Source organism: Pteropus vampyrus, unplaced genomic scaffold (assembly GCF_000151845.1).
Source record: "Pteropus vampyrus isolate Shadow unplaced genomic scaffold, Pvam_2.0 Scaffold193, whole genome shotgun sequence".
In the NCBI taxonomy this organism is placed as follows: domain Eukaryota; kingdom Metazoa; phylum Chordata; class Mammalia; order Chiroptera; family Pteropodidae; genus Pteropus; species Pteropus vampyrus.
The window spans coordinates 1,480,381-1,488,276 of NW_011888974.1; positions in this window are offsets into that span (position 1 = coordinate 1,480,381).

The following is a 7,896-nucleotide window of genomic DNA, read 5'->3' on the forward strand; positions in this document are numbered from 1 at the left end:
GGCAAGGTGGACTGCTGGAGCTATTGCTAAGCAACAAACATTGCGTACCTACTATGCGCTGATCTGCTTTTTAATTATGACATGCTTAAACTCAGGCACACAACACTCTGCGTCTACCATCTCACGAGTGGGAAGCCGCTGGTGCCCAGCCCAAGAGATGAGCCTGGGGGACGCGCAAAGCCTAAGCGGCCTGAGGGCGTGAAACGGGCTTACCCGACTGCGCACCTCCATACCGTGGCCTCGTCACAGCCCCAGGAACCTGCCAGCCCAGGAAGCTGTGGCCCGCAAGGGCCCGACGTCCCCTTGGCAGCGCGCCCGGAGCAGGCGGAAACCACGTGGTTCCGACGTCCACCGCCAGCATCTCACAGCACTGCTCGCAACTCCCGCGAGAGGGGAGGGAGGGAGCCGGTTGCCGGGCAACGAGGCTAGGCCGCTCTCTGCTGGCTGTGGGCCCCTAGAGTTGGGCGTGTGGAGCGCGTGGTGAGGCTCCCGCCCTCCTTCTTCACCTCTCAGACCCCCGAAGATCCAATTTGATGATTATTCTCTACAGGGTGCAGTGTCTGCGGAGTCCTAGCACCTATGTTCCCTAGAGTAGTGAGCTGTGATTCTTTGAGAGCTCCACGCCCCCAGCTCTGTCCCTAGGAAGGGCAAGGTTTTTTTCTGGGACACCCCGCCCACCGCGACAGAGCACCCCACAGAGCTGGAGATTTCTCAGAGTTGGTTGGTTTTTGTTTCGTTCTTTGTCAATTACTCGGATCGTTGTAGAGACTTTCTGGAAGATGTCACATTCAGACTGAAGCCAAACCCAACGGGCACTTTTTTTTTTTTAAACACGGTAAGTGAAGGTTCCCCCCGCCCCACAATCATTCTGTCACAAGGTCTAGCTCAAACCGAACAGCTAACACCTGTTCTACTAGTTTGAGCGTTAAAGAAAAACTCTTCTGTCACCTCTCCTGCTCCTTCATTTTATTGAGAATAGTTTACATCGCTCCAGTTCTACTTGGAATACACTTTTCATCCTCATTCCAGCCTGTGGGGCCCAGCAGCTCTCTGGGCTTTGCTTCTATCCCCAAATAGAGTGGCTATTATGACCAATCATTTCAATCCTCACCTCGGTGATTTTTAATTTTGCCCTTTTTCCCAGTCTCTAACCCTTGCTAAACAGGCTGTGAGTTTTTTACAGTCCGCTACAGACATTCCAAACATTGCTGGTGAAAAGCAAAGAACCCTGTTATCATTCCTCCACAAATGCCTGCTTTCTAAAGGCATTGTGTTCCTATTGCAGATTGGAAGTTCTTTTATCCATTCTTGTGACCTTGCTATCATACTAACTACAACATGATCCCCAAACTTCCTATTATCTGCCACACTCCCACATATTCTTTGCATCTGTATTTTTTTTGTAAATATCTTTTAAATAAAAATGTGAAACATAGAAAGGTATGAAAATAACACAGGTATCAAATAATACGCCACCAGAATAAACAGATATTATCATATCTTTCAAACCTTTTTTTCCAAATATTTTTAAACAAAAAAAAGTGTAGAGGAGGAAAAAAATGTTTTCCCCCTACCCTTCTAAGTTCTCAGCTGGGGACCTTGTATCAAACAAACAAACGGATTAACAAGAGAAAAGCATACAAATTTAATGTAAATTTATATGACATGAGAGCCTTCATAAGGAAACGAAGACCCAAAGAAGCAGTTAAGCCTGAGTGTTTTTATGCCAGGTTCAATGAAGAGTGGAGAGTCATGGGAAAAATGGTAGGACGAAAAAGGATGTGAAGTGAGTATAGTAAACTGGAGGAAACCAAGGAAGTCCCATTTGTTCAGATTCTTCTTGCATCCCTCTGACTAGGAGACAAAGATATTCCTTTCCTCCTGTAAAGGAAGGGTACTTCTCACATGTGAGTTTTATGACCTGCTTCAGGGGAAGGTCAGAAAGTCCTTCCAGTACAAGTTGTTTCCCAAATTCCTTCACCTTACAATATTCAGTATACCACAATACCATATATTATGGTAGCATGTCCTGAATCCTGTCATCTCCTGTCTGAAACTTTCCTAAGAAATTTTATAGTTCAGAAACTGGGTTGGTAGATTGTTCCATAACCCAATGACCCAGTCTTTCAGGCCTGGTAATAGGTCAGTCCAGTAAAACAGATAGATTTCATTTCAGGAGGCGGTGTTGCATGTGGGCCCCCACCAAAGTTGGGCTTCTATATGGTGTGAGTAATCAGGTATTTAATAAAAGGCATTTCTATGGAAACAAAGGCTAATGGTTAGAACAAAGTATAAATTCAGTTTTTGAACGCAGAGGGCAGTCAAGAAGATTTCTAGATGTTAGACGTGAAGTCTCTACAAATGGAGTGAGGACGGGCAGCGGCAATTTGACAGATTTTCCTGGTTTTCAGTGTGAATGTCTCTGACGATGTCATCAGGTATTCTGGTAAACTTTCTGGGAGGCTCACTCAGGCACAAAGTTTGTCCATACATGAGCTATCATGGTGATTTTTCTGAAGTTTCTATCAAGTTGTCCAGTGTCAGTTTGAAGCGCTTTGGAGAAAGGACAGTTTTAGTTTTTAGTAATTCCAAGTCAGAAGGGTGGGAGAAAAGTTGGAGAGTTGTAGCCAGATATTGGCAGAAACTAGAAGATTTCAGGAAACAGTCCATGTTACAGGTGGATAATAAAAACTTAAAGACAATAAACAGGACCAGAATTTAATATCTACAAGGTTGTGCTATAGTTTTCCACTGAAACAATCTTCCTCTCTATTCATCCCCATTTCTGTTCATCTTAGTTTTAAAAAAGCAATGGAAAGCCATTGAAAAGTTTTAAGGAAGGGAGGGAGGGTGACAAGATCAGATATAACTTTTGGAGTGATTACTCTAGCTGTAGAATGAGAATGGCTTGGCAGAGGGCAGAGCTGGGGGAGGTATAAGATTTAGGAGGCCATTAAGGCTATTCAGATGAGAGGTGATAGCTGGTGTCATATCACATCCCAGCTTTAAATCCTGAACTTAAAACCCTGAATCCTTCAACTGGCATTCAAGGCCTTCTACTATTGCTCTTTTATTGGTTGCTCATAGCTGACACAGGCTTCTGTCATTCTTCAACGTGCCGAACTCTCTTTCACTGCAGTTAGCTTTGCCTGGAGTATGTTCTTCATCTCACTCTTTCTCCTGCCAACTTTTACTTATTCTTCAGGTGTCAACCTGAATGTCATTTCCTCATGGAAGCTTCCCCTGACATCCTTGAATGTACTAGTTCCCTTGCTGTGTTTTCCTTTTCATTCATTGTACTTGTTCAGTGTCAGCTGCGCCACTGGACTGCAAGCTCTAGAAGGGTGGCACTGTATCCTTTGTGCCTTAAACACAGTAGACATTAAGAATTTGGAGGGGAGTGGGAATGAATAAATTCACAGCTCAAGGAATTTGCTTCACCATTCCTCCCATTTCTTTCATACTTCAATCCTTACCTCCTTTGATTTCTTTTTAGCCTTGAGCATGCTTATGTCTTTCTCCTTAAAAACCCTTCCCTTGATGCCATTGCTTTCTAAAGTTATTGCCTCATTTCTCTTTCCTTTGAATATTGCTAGATTTCTTGAAATAGTGTTTCATCCTTTTTGTGTATATACTTCAGATTCTAATGTACGTGTCTGTCTTCCTTTCAAGTTTGGAAGATCCTTAAAGATGGGACCATATCTTGCTTATTTTTTTTTCCTAGTCTCTTATGTACAATAAGAACTCAACAGTGTTTGCTGAGTTGGCGTGATTCGTGATTAGTCATTTTAAACAATTTAGAAATTGAATAAAATTTAGTTTTCAAAATTGATTTTGAATATTGGTTCTGTGGAACCAATATTTAAAGTGATTATAATTGTTTTATTTTTAAAAATTTTATTAAATTTATTGGGGTGACATTGGTGAATAAAATTATATAGGTTTCAAGTATATAATTTTATAATATGTCATCTGTATATTGCATTTAATTAGAGGAGACATGGAGATTTCAGCAGAGGTTTTTGAAGAGTGGAGAGTCATGGAAAAAAATGATGGGACGAAAAAGGGAGTGAACTGAGTGTAGTAAACTGGGAGAAATCAAGGAAGTCTCATTTGTTCAGATTCCTCTTGGCATCCCTGTGATTAGGAAACAAAGATGTTCCAATCTCCAGGACAGGGAGGGTACTTCTCACATGAGGATTTTATGACCTGCTTCAGGGGAAGGTCAGAAAGTCCTTCCAGTACAAGTTGTTTCTCAAATTCCTTCGGCTTAAGATATTCAGTATTCAGGACTTTGGTATTTAACTTAGAAACTTACACTTTCTCTAGAAACAGTACTGCTGTGCTATCAGTCACATTTAGGCTCAGTTTGAGCTCAGAAAGGGACCATGGTGCACATGGAATGAGGAGGAAGGGTTACAGAAACTGTGTGCCCCATGAGATGGCCTGATGCAGGCATACTGAATTGTGAAGCAAAAGGCCAAGTTAAAGGGGGAACTGAGAGGGGCAGTGTAGAAGATCTTTTGGAGTGACAAAAACGTGTCAGCCTACAGAAAGCATTTTCAGTTGGCCAGTCTGACTAGTAAAGCACAGGAAGTGAGGATAAGGTGATCTGTTCTCCTACCTAAGACCCATCAGTGGTTCACTATTCTTTATGGAACAAAATGAAACGCAGCCTCACTGGATTTCCCATTGACCTCTGTCTGCTCCACTATCATCTGTTCTCCACACTGCAGCTAGAATGGTCTTTTCAAAATGCAAATAAGATTTTGAAACCCCTCTGCCTAAAGCTCAGCAACCGCTTTCCATGTCTGCATGATCTGCTCCCGCCTCTGTCCAGCCTCGTCTTGTACCACTCTGCCTGGGCTCCGACGATACTGGTCTTTCAGTTCCCTTTAGTGTCCCAACACAAAGCCTTTTTACATGCAGTTTCTTCTGGGAATGAGTGAGCTTTCCCTCCCTTGCTGCCTAGTTAGCACCTCTTCATACTGTATCTTAGTTCGGCTATCACTTCATCAAGGAAGTTTTTCTTGTTCTCATTTCTTCTCAGAGCTCTGTATTGCGTTCTTTTCTTGCACTTACTCCAGTTGTAGTTTTACACTTGTTTTGTGATTATTTGATTATCCTATTTGTTCCCTGTAAGCTCTAGAAGTGTGGAACCACCTGGATTTTTGCTCTCCACTGCATTCTCAGTGCCCGATAGACAATAACAAATAGTGAATACGTGGGTATAACCTTTGAAGACAGGGAATAGAAAGCCTTCATCTTTGAAAATTTCAGTGCCTGAACGGTGAATGCATGCATAAAATGTGTATGTAACTAAGAACACAGTGTAAAAAGAATTCATCCATTCACTCCAAAATGTTTAAAGGCCTACTCACTGTATGTTGGATAAGGTGTTAAGAGACTGAGGACAACCAGGGTGAGCAGGATTAAAACTCACTGGTTTTAAATCACAATGGTACATAGCATACTTCAGCTTGCCCATTTCAATGCGTTTTTCCTTTTTATGTTGGCAGGGCCACCCCTAGGCCCCAACTTTGGCCCCGATCTGTATAAACCCTAACTATCACTCCCCAACCCTTTTTTAAATGGCATGTTAGTATCATTCTGCTGGCCTGATTTCAGGATTCCTTGTAATACTCTGCTGGCCAGAGTAACTAGCTAGCCAGGCTGCCTTCCTAGAACTAGGGGCTGGGAAGACCCCTCAGGCTTGAGTTCCAGAGCCTCTGAGGCATCTGGTCAAGGCCATGTGCAGATGTAGGAGGGCATCGAGGGCTGGAGTGCATCTGGAAGGGAAGAAAGGCTCTGCCTGGATGGCACTGCTGACCCAGGCCAGACCCACACCCCAGGCACTTCAAATAATGGGGTCTCTGTGTGCTCAAGGCATTCCTCTCTGCCTGGCTTTCTGGACTCTTAGCTTCCAACTTGAACTCCAAGAGTGATCTGCAAGAGCTGTGACTAAGAAGTGTCCACTCTATCAGCAGTGCTTCAAAAGGAGAAGGCTCACCTATGTATCTACTATAGGGAGAAAAGCCCAACCATAGGCAAATGTTCTGCATCTTCTATATTTATCTAGATCATCTTCCCCACTACATGGTTTGAACACTATTTTCCTCGTTTTCTAGGTTCTTTGACCTCCTTATAGACTCTATAGCTTCTGATTACTTGCTTCATTCTCTCCTTATTTGATGTGTCATTTTGGCAATTATCCTGCTTACCAATCCAGGCTTTCCCCATCTTTCCCGTAAGTTTCCTGAACACACTGGTAGCAGTGTGCAGACAGTCCTCCTAGGGAAAGTTTGCAGACAGTCCTCTTAGAGAAAATTTGCTGTGCAATCAGCTCCATTTGGTCAGCTCCCTCTACAAATTCTCTGGTAGCTGTGGCTGGCTCTGAATCCTCTTATGATTGGCAGCTTCTTTCCCTGAGCAGAATTAGTCCCATCCAATGTTAAGGCAGCAGCTTACTTTCGAATCTTAAAGGTGAAAAAGGGCGTATATTCATAGCCTAAGACCCCAGATTTTATTCAAAGACTTGGCCTTCTAGATAAATAACAGTATCAACCACTTTGGCACTTTCTGTTTGATCATTCCCAGGGACAGGAGAGTATAAAGAGAATGGAACATGTTTTAGGTATGCAAGCTAGAGTTTGACTCTCGCTGCAAAGGAAATACAACGGCAGTTTCTTCAGAAAATGTCCTGTTTTGAAGACATATTCCCAGAGGTGCAGAGCTTTAGCGGATTCAATGAACTCCAGAATATAAACGTAGGTGTTTCACTAGAACCCCAGACTAAAAAACTACTTTGGTCAGTACTCCTCTCCATTGCCAGGTTGAAATATTTATTTGAAAAATTGAAAACACAGATGCAATGTATTATACAAAGAAAGGTCTTAATACCATAATAAAAGTATCATTGAGAGGGAACAAAAGCCCGTGCCTACCTGCCCTGGGAAGGTAGGCGCTCAGTGAAAAATGAAATTCATTTATAGGAACTATTCTAATGGAATATGGGGGGAAAGGCTAAAAACAGAAAAGAAAAACCCAACCCCATCCCTGCAAACCTAAGTGTGAAAGAGTTATAAGTTTGAGACAATTGTGTTATCACCAAATTTATCTGAAACCCCTCAGTTTGTCCCTATGAATAGCATCAGCTTAATTCAGGACCTTCAAACCTGAGGTAGTTGAGGGTCACCCGAAAGACATGTCTGGAGATTAACTACTCTCAGAATCGGACCCAACAGCATCTAACCAATTTTCACGTTGCTTTGGCTCCTGGGGTAAAAGGCTGGGCCACCGCTGTGGGTTGCTGATCCTGTATTTGGTCTGGACCTGGGAGACAAAGGACTTGAGCAGCAGCCAGCTGGTCAGTTTCCTGTGTTGATGGCCGGCAGGCCTATGGTGGTAGTTTTCTATGCTACAGGCAGTGCTTTCTCTGGAGGACCAAAGGTGGTAGAGAAAGAGGATGAAGCTGGTCTGATTGGAAAGCCAGGGCCAAGACTGAAGGCTTTCATTGGCAAGAGGGATTTCCAGAGACTTGGAAAGGTGGTAGCAGGTAGCAAGAACTTTACCAGTTATTAAAGACCAGGGTAAGTGGAGCCAGCGGACCTCTCTAGACTAAGGAGCTGACAAGAAGTGAGCACTTCCCGAGTGCAAGCTCAGAACCAGCTCTTCCTTGGTGAGAGGCCAAAGCATGCCAACCTGACCAAATGACATGTACTTGTGACCCCCATGGCACCTGTGTCTGACTCCGCAGCTCAAACACTTTTGAGAAAGGATGCTCTGGACAATGTTCGATTCTTTCAGCCACAGGGCTGGGGACTCATATTTAGGTGGGATCCTAGGGATCAATCGCAATTACAGTCTAACTTAAACTCCTTGCTCAAATATCAAATA